This window comes from Pipistrellus hanaki (assembly GCF_964339955.1).
Source record: "Pipistrellus hanaki genome assembly, chromosome: 1".
Lineage (NCBI taxonomy): Eukaryota > Metazoa > Chordata > Mammalia > Chiroptera > Vespertilionidae > Pipistrellus > Pipistrellus hanaki.
Genome location: NC_140503.1, coordinates 129585802 through 129598424, shown reverse-complemented (window position 1 = coordinate 129598424; position 12623 = coordinate 129585802). Strand labels below are relative to the sequence as shown.

The window sequence follows — 12623 nt, the reverse complement described above, 5'->3', positions numbered from 1 at the left end:
CCAGGGGGTCACAGTTCAATTCCCAGGTTGCAGGCTTGATCCCCAGTGTGGGACATGCAGGAGGAAGTCAGTGGATGATTCTCATCATTTATGTTTCTATCTCCTTCCTTCCTCTCTGAAATCAATAAATATATTTTTAAAAAAGCCCTAGGAACAGTGATACTCCGGTAGCAAGAAGCACACAAGAGCCCAGAGCTTTGTTCCTATCATACTTCACTAAAAGTCACCAGAGCTCCTTCGGGAAGTGGCTGATCCCAAGGCTGAGCCTGGATCATCTAATTCTGGCAGAATATAAGGAAGAGCTAAAAAATGATGGGGATGTGTCAAAAGGACATGGCAACCAGTTTGAAAGGGCTCTCAGCGAAATCTGAGACAATTTGAACATCAAAATGAATGGCAGGAATGGACTCTTAACATTGTGTGTGTGTGTGTGTGTGTGTGTGTGTGTGTGTGTGTGTGTGTGTAATCTTCATTGTTGAAAGTATTACATATATCCCTTTTTCCCCTATTGCCCTCTCCCACTTCCCCCCAAAGCCTTCACCACCCCACTGTCTGTGACTATGGGTGATGAATATAAGTTCATTGATTGATCTCTTCCCCGACCACCCACCCTCCTCTGCCTTCCATTTGTTCATCAGTTTATGTTGATCATTAGATTCCACATATGAGTGAGATCATGTGATACTTAATCTTTCTCTGACTGGCTTATTTTGCTTAGCATAATGCTCTCTAGGTCCATTCATGCTGTTGCAAATGGTAAGAGTTCTTTCTATTTACAGCACCGTAGTAGTCCCTGGTATACATATACTGTTTAAATATACTTTTATTGATTTCAGAGAGGAAGGGTGAGGGAGAGAAATAGAAGCATCAATGATGAGAGAGAATCATTGATTGGCTGCTCCTGCACGCCCCCCACTGGGATCGAGCTGGAAACCTGGGCGTGTGCCCTGACCAGGAATCCAACCAAGAACCCCTGATTCATAGGTGGACACTCAACCACTAAGCCATGCCAGCGGGCTGCAGTAATACTTTTTAAAAGCCCTAAATCTATACTATTACTCTTACATTAAGAGTAGTAAAATTAAAACTATTTTAAAGGGAGGAGGTAGGTAGAAAAGCTCTTCTTTGTAAAATAATGCCAACTAATAAATGTTGAATGACAATTAGTAAATTGACATTTCTTTTATTAATTAGCCATGATAATTATGTTTCAGTCAAGAATAAAAAATACACATTAAAACCATTGCACAAAAGATTATTGGGAACAGTCCTGGCAGTGTGATTCAGATGGTTAGAGCATCTTCCTATATACCAATGTCTCTCTTCCTCTCTCTCTCTCTCTCTCTCTCTCTCTCTCTCTCTCTCTCTCTCTGCCTTCCTTTCTCTAAAATAAATTTTAAACAAAGATTATTGGGAAAAGAATATTTTATTCACGTGTTGTGGGTGATCCTAAAAGATCCTCAATAGATATGTTTTTAATTACAAAGGGGGAAAAGTTACCTTTACAAATGACACAACAAAATATTTACATCATGATTAAAGGGATAAGCTACCTAACACTCTAGTCCAGTGATTTTTTTAAACCGATGTGCCATAAGAATATTTAATACATGCAGTACCTATTTAATCAGGGGCACTGACCTCTTTTCCCTTAGATTGTCAAATAAAAAAATGACAACAGTCAACACAACCATAGCTGTCTGTTGTGAATGAAATCAGTCATACCTATTGTTTTTGTCATATCAGCAAGAAAGTGTATTTTTTGGTGTGCCTCAGAATTTTAGTAATTAGTTTATGTGTGCCATGAGATGAAAAAGGTTGAAAATCTCTGCCGTAGTCTGTTGACATAATGCCAGTAAGAAGGACACACATTATCAAAGCAATTTTCCTGCCAAAAATGTTTGACCTGAATCTAATAATGTACAATTAGGCAATTTGCTTTCTAAGGGAGGGAAAAAGTGTACTAGATCTTCAAAAATATTAATCATTAAAATAGGATTAAGACTATCCCTGCCCGGCAGGGGTGGTTCAGTGTTTGAGTGTCCACCTATGAATCAGGAGGTTACGGTTCAATGCCAGGTCAGGCCACTTGCCTGGGTTGCAGGCTCAATCCCCAGAAGGGGGTGTACAGGAGGCAGCCAGTCAGTGGTTCTCATTATTGATGTTTCTATCTCTCCCTTTCCCTTTCTCTCTGAAATCAATAAAAACACATTAAAAAAGAAAAATGCCGAAACTGGTTTGGCTCAGTGGATAGAGCGTCACCCTGCGGACTGAAGGGTCCCGGGTTCGATTCCAGTCAAGGGCATGTACCTTGGTTGTGGACACGTCCCCAGTAGGGGGTGTGCAAGGGGCAGCTGATCGATGGCTCTCTCTCATCGATGTTTCTAACTCTCTCTCCTTTCCTCTCTGTAAAAAATCAATAAAATATTATATATTTAAAAACAAAAAACAACAACAACAAAAAAAAAACACCCTAGCTGGTCTGACTCAATGAATAGAGCGTCACCATGGACTGAGGTTCAATTCTGGTCAAGGGCACGTACCTCAGTTGCAGGCTCCATTCTTGGCCCAGGCAACCAATTCATGTGTCTCTCTCACATTGATGTTTTTCTCTCTGTGTGTCCCTCCGCCTCCCTTCCATTCTCTCTAAGAATCAATGGAAAAAGATCCTTGGGTGAGGATTAACAACAAAAGAATAGTCATTAGCAATATTGAATGTAGCTGTCTATCAGAGTGTAACTCCTTCAGACTGTACCATAATATTCCATTTTGACTATATCAAGAATTCATTCATTCTTTTCTTGTGTGCATTTGGTTGTTTAAAAGTGTTCCTGCCCTAGCTGGTTTGGCTCAGTGGATAGAAAGCCTGCCGGACTATAAGGTCCTAGTTCAATTCTGCTCAAGGGCATATTCCCAGATTGCAGGCTGGATCCCCAGTAAGTGTCGTGCAGAGGCAGCCAATCAATGATTCTCTCTCATCATTGATGTTTCTGTCTCTCCCTTCCTCTCTGAAATCAATAAAAATATATGCAAAAAATTAAAATGTTCCTATCAGCGTGCTGCTGTTGAACATCATCTAGGCATGAGTTTCTCTCAGTGACACATCTCAGAATAACACACCTGATTATAGGGTATGTGAATTTCAATTTTATAAGGCAATCCCAAACTGTTTCCAAGGCACTTGTACCAATTTACATACCCACCACAATGTACCAGAGACCCTTCTGATACACATTCTCTCCAACTCTTAAAGCTATCAGACTTCTTCACTTCTGCCAACAAAATGGGTAAAATTGTGTCTCCCATTGTAGTCTTCATTTGCATTTTCATGGATTCGTGCACTGGTGGGGTCCCTCGGCATAGCTTGCGGGGATCAGGCTGAAACCTCCAGTCCAATGCTGCCTGCTGCTCCTGCTCATCCTGGCCCCACTGCACCTCCTGCTGCCATGGATCGGTAGCTCGCTGCAGCTCTGCTGCCATTTCTCGGCTGTCGCGGCCAGCTTTGAGCCCTGCATCTGGCGCCTGTTGGTCAGCTGAGCGATACTCCCTCTATGGGAGCGCACTGACCACCTCCTGCATTGAGTGTCTGCCCCCGGTGGTCAGTGTATGTCATAGTGACAAGTTCGGACATTTCGTTGCTTATGCTTTTATAGACACTGAGTGGCCAGATTATTATGATCTCTGAACACATAATAATCTGGCCACTCAGTGTATATAGTATATAAATATATTAGAGGCCCGGTGCATGAATTCGTGCATGGGTGGGGTCCAGCCAGCCTGGCCAGGCAGAGGGGACATGGGCAGTTGGCCGGCCTGCCTGGTGGTTGAACTCCCAGTTAAAGGGATAATTTGCATATTAGCCTTTTATTATATAAGATATACACTAACTGGCCAGATGCTTATGCATTCAGAGATCATAATAATCTGGCCACTCAGTGTATATAGATGTGATGTTATACACTGGCTGATTTTTTTGAAAAGGTTTTTTTCAGTCCTTCTGTTATTCCCAATAAAAGCCAACGAAAGGATCACAGCCACAGATGAAAAAAAAAAAAAAAAAAAAGACTGTCTCCTTGCTCAGTACAGTTGGTTCTTCTATAGAATGGATTATGATTTTACTGTCATGCTGTGTGTTACTTATTGGTATGCATTCCAAAAAATTTTATTTTAAGTTTTGTAAGGTTAAGAAATCAATTTCCTATAAAGCAGCAGTGACAGTATGACCTTTGCTTCATTCAAATGGCTTTCAATGAAAAGCTTTTATCTAAACCAGGATTTGCACAAAACATGATTTCAGATTTAAGTGGATTCCATTTTCCTCCATTTTTATCTGGGAAATGATGTAGCAACAGCAAACATGATTCATGGTAAAGTGGATGCTAACTGCCTCACTTTTATTATAAAGGGATGGCATTCAAGTTTTAGATGTTCACACAGAACCAGGCCATTTACAGATTCAGATTCCTTTACTGTTAGTTACTATGAGGCAACCTGTTGATAAAATAATTCTTGTTTTGATTCTCTAATATGTCTGTTGACAGAATTGATTTGAAACATATCTATAGTTTCAAGCTATAGTCCAGGGCCATAAAATTAAGGTGGATTCTTTCCTTTCATTATTCAAACATTAATGAGATTTAAAAACCCATTTCTCTAAAATGAGGTCATCTAGCTGTCATCAAGCCTATGGCTCAGGGCTGGCTGGAGGTAGGTTGACCAACAATCCTGGATTTGCCTGGGATTGAGGAGGTTATTGGGTCTCCTGACTCTCCATACTAAAATGGGGAAATTCCAGACAAGCCAGGTTGAACTGGTTGCCCTGTTTGGAGGCTAAGTGGTCAGCTCAAGGCTGGGCTGTTTGTTCATGAAGCCTTCCTGGAGCAGGTATTTCCCCTTCCCCCACAATGGAGCCTTTCACTGTTTATGGAAACCAAGGAACAGACAGAAACGTAACTGCTAACTAGGTAACATGGAAAACCTACCAAATGCTTCCCCACCTTTACCCATGTGTAAACCACATAAAAACTTCAAAAATCCCTAAGGCGTGGCAATAATCAGCAACCATGATTTTGAAAGCCAGTTTCTTCTTCAAAGAAGGGCCTATCAGGCAGTTGGCCAGAGCATAATGTCTTTTTTCTTTTTTTAAATATATTTTTTATTGAATTTTTTTTTTTTACAGAGAGGAAGGGAGGGAAATAGAGAGTTAGAAACATCAATGAGAGAGAAACATCGATCAGTTGTCTCCTGCACACCCCCTACTGGGGATGTGCCCAAAACCAAGGCACATGCCCTTGATTGGAATCGAACCTGGGACCCTTCAGTCCACAGGCCGACGCTCTATCCATTGAGCAAAACTGGTGAGGGCATAATGTATCTTTCTACAAGGCTGTCTGCTGAGTCCCCATCCTTTTGACCCAGGGACAGAAACAACCTCAGGGAAATCCCATTGCTACTGTCATCGTCACTCTACAAGGTTGCAGAGCTCAAGGAACTCATAGAAAGCTCAGCTGCTGCTATTGGTGCAGCTGTGAAAACGGGCAGTGCTTACCAACATCTCTACATGCCTCCTAAGATGAAGTCAGGACGCTTCCACAACTCACTCTCACCCACATCAAACCACTGACAAATCCTGCTGTCCCTATCTCCTAAATATATTCAGAATCCAAGCACAACCACCTGCCCTCCACCATCCTGACCTAAGCCAGAGTTGCCACTGCCAGATAGATCTGGTCTCCCTGCTTCATTCTCATCACTCTACAAGCTACTTACAGGAGGGCAGCCACACACTGTACAAATGGATAGGCCGTTTATTAATTCCACGCCTCCGCTAAAACCCGATGAGGGCTTCCCATCCCACTGTGAGTGAGAGGCCAAGGCCTTACAATGATCTCCATGATCCGCCCCTGTCTTTCTGACCCTTGCCCCACACTCATGCTGCTCCAGCCTCACCTCCAACATTCAGCACAAGGAGGCCCCACCTCTGCACCTACACAAATAAATAAGTTTGAGCATTTCCCTAAGATATCATATTGGAGGTAAAGGGGGAGAAAAACAAACAAAAAGTATGTCACAGGGCCCACTCCTCACTCTTCGGGGGGTCACCTCTCAGTGACATCCTATTTCAAAGGCCCCTGCCTTGGCCCTGGCCTGGTAGTTCAGTTGTTTGGAGCATCATCATAATATGCCAAGGTTGTGGGTTCAATCCCTGGTCAGGGCACATATAAGAATCAACCAGTGGCCCAGCCAGTGTGGCTCAGTGGTTGAACTTATGAACCAGGAGGTCACAGTTCAATTCCTGGTTAGGGCACATGCCCAAGGTTGTGGGCTCCATTCCCAGTGTGGGACATACAGCAGGAAGCTAGTCCATGATTCTCATCATTAATGTTTCTCTTTCTCCCTCTCCCTTCCTCCCTGAAATATATCAATATATATATACTAATAAAAGAGAAACATGCAATTGACCATTCCTCCGCTACACCCACCAGCTATGCCCACCAGCCAATCAGGAGCTAGAATGCAAATTAACCCAACCAAGATGGCTGTGGTCATGGAGCAAGCAGGAGGCTTGGGTTTCCCTGACAATGGAGGAAGCCAAGCTTCTGACCTGCTCTGGCTGGCCTGGCCTCTGCTCAAGGCTACAGTTTCAATTATAGAAAATAAATAAATCCCATCAAAAATAGTGGCAGCCAGGGAGCTGGAGAGAGCAGGAGGCTTGGGTTGTCCCCGGCGATGGAGGAAGCAAGCTTCCTAGCCAGACCTGGCCTCCACTCAAGGCTACAAAGTTTCAAATATAGAAGATAAATAAATTCCAGATACCAGGTCCTCTGCTTGGTTTGCCGGGAACTGTGGCCAGCCTGCAAACCACCACAGGCCCCTTGCCCAGGCCACCCCCCGCCCCATCCGGGACATCCTTCAGGGCAAACCAGCCAGCTCCTACCTGTGCACCAGGCCCATATCCTATCTAATAAACAAGTAATATGCAGATTGACTGTCACTCCAACACACAAAGATGGCTGCCTTCATGTGGTCAAAGATGACTGCCCCCATGTGGACACAAGATGGCCACCACAAGATGGCTAGCAGGGGAGGGCAGTTAAGGGTGACCAGGCCAGCAGAGGAGGGAAGTTGGGGGCAACCAGGCCTGCAGGGAAGTGCAGTTGGGGGTGACCAGGCCTGCAGAGGAGGGCAGTTAGGAGAAATCAGACTGGCAGGGGAGCAGTTAGCCATTAATCAGGCTGGAAGGGGAGTGGTTAGGAGGTGATCAGGCTGGCAGGCAGAAGCGGTTAGGGGCAATCGGGAAGGCAGGCAGGCAAGCAGTTGGGAGCCAGCAGTCCTGGATTGTGAGAGGGATCCCAGATTGGAGTGGGATCCCAGGCTGGGCTGAGGGAACCCCCCCCCCCCATGCATGAATTTCATGCACCAGGCTCCTAGCATATATTTATATACTAGAGGCCCAGTGCACGAAATTGGTGCACGAAAATTGTGCATTAGGCCTGGCCAGCAGTCAGGGCCAATCAGGACCTTCAGGCTGCCAGCTGGACCTTCCTTTGTCCCACACCACCCCCTGGTGGTCAGTGAACATCATAGCAAGTAGTCGAGCTCCTTGTCTGTCTAACTGCTGTCCAGGGGACAGTTTGCATATTAGCTTTTTATTATATAGGATTAAAAAAAGAATCAACCAATGAATGCATAAATAAGTAGAACAACAAATTGATGTTTCTCCCTCTCTCTCTCAAAAAAAAAAAAAAAAAAAAAAAAAAAGTCCTGGATTCTGCTTCCTCTTTCTTGCTTAACTTTTCTCCTCAGCACTTGTACCCATCAGGCTCCTCTGTATTTTCTCACTTCTCTGTTTATTGCCCATCTGCCCCAATTAGAATGTAAGCTCCATGAGGCAGGTGTTTTGTTGAAGGCTGCACCCTCAACACTTCATCCACACCTGGTCTAGTAGGCACTGAACAGCTGTTTGCCACAATATTGAAGGGTCTATGGAAGTGACTCAAGTAACATCACAGGCCAGGCCAGGTACCAGCTGGCTTCCAATTGTGTTTCTTGTCTTTTCTACCAAATTTCCTCAGTTACCAAATCTATAACCCTCCCTTTCTTAGTGGTCCCAGAATGTTTATTTTATCTATAAGTGCCCCCAGAAAAATGTGGCACTCACAGATAGCTGGTTGTTGTTGGGCCTCCATCTTTTATCCAGATTCACTGCTTCTTCCCACAGCTGCCTAGCTCAGGAAGCCCTCACAAAAGAGGTTGTCCACCTTCAGTGCTTGCCTGCAGAAGCCACTAAAACAGATTAACCACATCTTGCTGGAAACCCTAACTCACACCTGGAATCCTAGCCATAAGGGAGTCTAGGAAATGCAGCTGATAGCTTCCCAGCACTGCAGTGCAAGCTGTTGCACTAGAATGGCATTTTCAAGATTGTGCCTTAGTCCCCATCAGTGGTCTAGAAATCTCCTTACTGAAACCAACACAGAATTTCCTTCTCTTTAATCCTTATCCAAGGATATTTTCCCACTGATTTTTAGAGCGAGTGGAAGGGAGGAAGGACGGGAGACAGAGAAACATCAATGTAAGATACATTGGTTGCCTCCGACACAACCCCTGCCCCTACCGGGGCCAGGGATCGAACTTGCAACAGAGGGAATCAAACCCTTGACCCTTTGGTCTACAGGCTGACACTCTTACCACTGAGCAAAGTGGCCATGGCTCTTTTCTTTTTTCAGTGAAAGTGAGTTTATTAGTGAAGCAGTGAGACACAGAATGGGCTACTCCACATACAGAGTAGCCCAAAACTTTTTCTAGTGAAATGGAATAGATTAGAAAATGTCAGCATGTACTGTATGTCCTAAGGATAAGTACTATTTCATGAATATTTCTGTCCAGTCCTCAACCCAGAACTATTAAGTCAGACTTTCTTGACACATCAGACTTTTTAAAAACTCCCCAGTGAACTCGAATGTGTGGTCAGGAATAAGAGCCACAGATGTCTGATTTTGTTCTTTTGTTCTTAGAGAATTGGTGGTTCTGTACCCGTTGTTTCCGGCCAGCATCTGGCTACCCTGAGTCAGATCTTGGTACAGAAGGCCAGGCTTTCCCTAGATCCCATCCTCATCAAAATGCATCTTTCTCATGGCCAGGACCTTCTCTTTCTCTCTTCCTTCTTCGAAACCCACTCTTCTTGGGGGCACCTCTCGAAGCCCCTGCTTGCCACCCACTGACTGCTGAAACCTTGTTCTGCCTGTGACTGGGTGGCCCACATCTCCAAGCTTCCTGGATGACTTCAGCAGCCGTGGGAGGGCTTCCTGAATTTGATCGCTGCGGTTCAGTGCGTCAAGCAAAATGCCAAAGCAATTCAGGCCTGAGAAAGAACATAGCTGTCTCCTCAGAAGATCCAGGACAGCTCTGCACCCTGCACATCAAGGGAGGAAAGGCAGGGCAAGGTCCCTCCTCCAAAAGACCTGCTTGTTTTCCATCTGGCCGGTGACACAGGGAGCAGGAAGCCTCTCTCTCTGACAAACTGGTGGTTAGCACAGGCAGGGGAAGTGCACTTGCAGAACTGTCATATCAGATGCCTTCCGGAGCAACAGCTGGAGGGGCTGCTTGTGGACGGGGTAGGATGGCCACCAACCCGTTTCCTCCTCAGGCTTCCACAGCCTGGCTTCCAGCCAGGACTTGGTACATCCCCAAGGTCAGGCAGCCCTTGCTCAGTCCCCGGACACAAGATGCAGCCAGGAGCCATAGGTGCTGTTTAGAGCCCATAGGAAAGGGGGCCACTCCTCCCTCCTTCTCTTGACCCCTCCACTAGCCTAGTCACCACGAGGAAATGGTAGAACTAGTCTTCTGCAGGACATGAAATGATGAGCAATTTTTAAAAAATACTTTCCTGCATTTTCCAGGTTGCTTACAATTGAACGTATATGGAAAACAGTAGGGCTTCCAATTTGTGAAATAAATTAATTCAGTCTCTTCCTGACAGTCTTTCTTGAGGTTCTGCATGGGAGGACCTGCTACTAAGGATTACGTTAGACTCTGGGAAGAGTCGCAGAGTTCTTTGCCCTGGAGCGAGGACCTATGATGATAACGGCCTGACCTCAGAGACAGAGATCCAGACGGGCCTAGTAGAACAGAAAGGTATCGTGTGCGTCCATGGTACATGGGCCCCAACACCACCTTCCTTTTGGCACAAACTTCAGTCCTGAAATCAAAGCCACAGAAACAGAGACCATAGAAGCCATGGCCATGACTTCTTCATTTGCTACGTTGCTGAAAACTTAGCCTCTGGCCAGGAGACACTGGGAGAGAGCAGGCGGGATCCCGGGACATGGCACAGAGGGAAGCCCTCTGGCTCGGCAGCCAGCGTAGCCTGGAGGATCGGCACACTCTGTGTTGCAATAAGCATCCAGGCAATTGGGAAGCATCGATGTATGAGTCAAAGTCAGAGGGAATCTCAGTTCACACCCTTCTTTTACAGACCGCTGAGGCCAAGTGCCCTGAAGTGGCTCACTTGAGATCACCATCCAGTTACTGGCACAGGCAGACCTGTCACTCCTGGACTCTGAGCTCCCAGCTACTGTTTTCTACACATTCCATTCCTAATGAGGGCCGTGTCCTGCCACACCTCAGCTTCCTCCGTCACCACTGCTGCTGCATGTGGGTATCTGCCAGGGCCGCTCTCAGAACTGTCCTGGCAAAGGCCTAATAAATACTTAGAGTAACTGATCCATAAACAGGGCCACATTCCTGCACAAGGAGTGGTCAGTCTGGTGTGCAGTCGCCTGAGCCGCCATTCTGGGGGCCCAGCTGATGTTAGAGAGGACCTAGGGCAGGGGTCAGCAACCTGTGGCTCCGGAGTCGCATGCGGCTCTTTTGAACCTTTGCTGCGGCCCCCAGCAGGTCCAACACTAGCAGGGCAGATAGCAGGGTGGGGCGGGGAGCTGTATCACTTATGTCGCAATGGTTTTGCGGCTCCAAGGTTTTTTTTTACCTTCGAAAACGGGTCCAAGTGGCTCTTTATGTCTTAAAGGTTGCTGACCCCTGAAGGGTGTTGTGTGATCAGACCCCAACTCCTCCTACAGAGCAGCAGGCAGGGGTCTGGGCTGGGGGCACTGCTCCCTTCTCTGCCCTTCTCCTCCTTCCTCTGTCCCACTGCCTCTGCCTCTCCCACCGCCCTTGTGTGACATCTCCCCCCCTTGTTCATTTTTTCCGGCTTTCTACATAAATACGTAATTGGGAAGGATGGGAAGACTGGCCTTCCTTACACCCCACGGTGCTGTTTCCCACACATCCTGGGGACTGGCTGCAGATAGGGAGGAAAGGAAAAGGCTAAGTACTGGGACAACTATGAAGACCCCACCCCTGCCCTCTTCCTTTCCCAGTGGCCTGGAAAGTTAGAAGAGACTCACAATTCACTGAAGAGGATGAAGAATGCGATGGATGCTTGAACACTTCAAGGGTCTACTGGTGCTTTTAGCTCTCTACAGGAAGAAAGCCTGTCTGCGTGAGACTCCCCCGGAGCTGACTACACCTAGTCTTGCAGCACCTGTTGATATTGTTAATGTTGTTCAGAGTCCCCCAAAAGTACCAAAATGGTGACCAAAGTGAAAACCAGAAATGTGTCCACCTTGCTTACATTCATGGCTTGGTATTGTCTTTATTTTAAATTTACACGTGGGGAGAGGACTGTAATCTTTCAGTGATTATGGTTTTGATTATATCTTAAGTTGGCTCTGCAACTACCCAATTCTAGAGAAATGGGAGTTTTTGACAAATGACCGAGCCCAAGAATTTATGAAGCACTTGCTACCATCTGGCCCTGTAGAAGTATGGTATACAGACCCTCCCCGAATAGCTGACAGATGAACATCCAGGAAATACTTTGAGGACATGTTTGAAACGCTGGTTACGGGACAGGATATACCCACACAAGAGCCCCATCTACTTAGATTAGATGGGGAGGAGCAGAGAAGACCTAAATTTGAGCAGGGCAGTAAGGAATGATGAGAAGTATTCACATGTGTATACGCACGGGCACGTGCATGCCTGTGTAAATGTAGCGTGAAGGATGGCAGGCATTAGGGAGGATGTGGGTCCAAGAAAAAGCATGTCAGAGGGTAGCAACAGGGGGTAGCAACAGGTTGCAAAAGCACAGGGTGGCCCCTGGGCTGGCCACTAGTGGACGCTAAGGAACACACCTGACCACAGCAGAGTAATAGGAAAATGTTAGAAGGGTGCAAGCTCAATGATGAAAGGCCAGCAAAGACACTGTCAGCTGAGAATTACAAGATACAAGATAAACCACAGAGGGGAAACCTGGAGATGGAAGGCCCCTGATCAGACACCGAGCCAAAGCCAATGTTGAGCAGTCCCCTTCCTTGGGGAGCATGCTGCAGTCGTGTCAGGGGCAGAGGTCTGAAGCAGCCTGGGAGCCCTGTTCTCATCCAGGCTGGTAGGCCCAAGGGAGGAGAGAGCGCCCCAGAACATAGTGTGCCAAAGCAGACTCCTTGAACAGAGGGTGGTGCCGGGCACAGCAGAGGCGCTCAGGAAAAAAAGGAGAGAACCAAGGACCAGCCCGGCTCCTCCTGGACAGTGTCTTTCAGGATCTGCTCTCTGCACTCCCA

At 46.3% G+C, this 12623-nt stretch overlaps 1 protein-coding gene and 1 long non-coding RNA gene across 4 annotated transcripts in view; one reads left to right on the top strand and one right to left on the bottom strand.

Annotated features, from left to right (window-relative positions):
• PFKFB3 (6-phosphofructo-2-kinase/fructose-2,6-biphosphatase 3) overlaps window positions 1-12623 on the bottom strand; it is an 88311-nt gene that overhangs the window by 70241 nt on the left and 5447 nt on the right. The window lies entirely within an intron of this gene.
• The window catches only part of LOC311614394, a 119157-nt gene continuing 113000 nt past the window's right edge, over window positions 6467-12623 (top strand). The window contains exon 1 of the long non-coding RNA XR_014793635.1: window positions 6467-6544. This is a non-coding gene — a long non-coding RNA (uncharacterized lncRNA). The remainder of the gene's footprint in view (window positions 6545-12623) is intronic.